The sequence below is a fragment of the Notothenia coriiceps genome, unplaced genomic scaffold, assembly GCF_000735185.1.
Source record: "Notothenia coriiceps isolate Sejong01 unplaced genomic scaffold, NC01 NC01_scaffold00020081, whole genome shotgun sequence".
NCBI lineage: Eukaryota > Metazoa > Chordata > Actinopteri > Perciformes > Nototheniidae > Notothenia > Notothenia coriiceps.
Genome location: NW_011352782.1, coordinates 452,185 through 453,188, shown reverse-complemented (window position 1 = coordinate 453,188; position 1,004 = coordinate 452,185).

Sequence of the window (1,004 nt, the reverse complement as noted above, 5' to 3'; positions counted from 1 at the left end):
CTGCTGTGATTCTCGGTTAACCTCCTAAAACTTTTGAAAAACTTTTACTTTAGGATCGGTCCCAGCGTCTGGTATTACTCCGCCCTCTCTCTCTCCCTCTCTCTCTCTCTCTTTCTCTCTCTCTCTCTCTCTCTCTCTCTCTCTCTCTCTCTCTCTCTCTCTCTCTGTCTCTCTGTGTGTGTGTCTCTCTCTCTCTGTCTTTCTGTGTGTCTCTCTCTCTCCCCCCCCTCTCTCTCTCTCTCTCTCTCTCTCTCTGTGTCTCTCTCTCTCTGTGTCTCTCTCTCTATAGAGAGGGGGCCCTTCAGACACACGACCACCACCACCCTCCCCCCACTTATTGTAAAAGTGTGGGTTAAAAAGGAAATAGAGCAATAATTAATAAATTAGCAGATTTTAAAGTGAAAGCATAGGCCATGTTTCTTTTTCCACCACACGCACTAAATACATGTGGGGTTTTGTGGAGCCATGGAGCTACAAGTTACACACTTGTGAACTTAAAGAATATTTTTTAAACTGTAGAGAAAAAAATGTCAAGAATTGAACCAAAAGCTAAATACAAACCTGGAAAACACTCATATAGCTCATAATATTTTATCAATATTGCATGCTAGTCCTGAACCACAGAAAACTATTTTGATATTAACCCTTTCCTAAATTAACACTTTTTCTTTTATGTATGACTCACTTTTTGATGTTAAACATGGTGGTTGTTTTGTACGCTGGCAATTTACCTATTATTATTACTACTATTATTATTTAAATATCCTGATGTAGTAAAAAAACAAAAACAGTCAGGACTCCTAGGTTATAGTAGCTTCTGTATTGCAGTCGATTAGCATTTGAAACAATCTTGTGCAGGCTTACTTGTGTGTTTACAGTCGGTGAATTGCAGATAAGAGAGTGAATTGTGTTGACATGATTGTAGAGAGTGCAGACATTCCTGTTATCCCCACGGCCCATGGACTGCATTTCAGCCCTGCTGTCTCAGCCTGCACCTCCTCAGC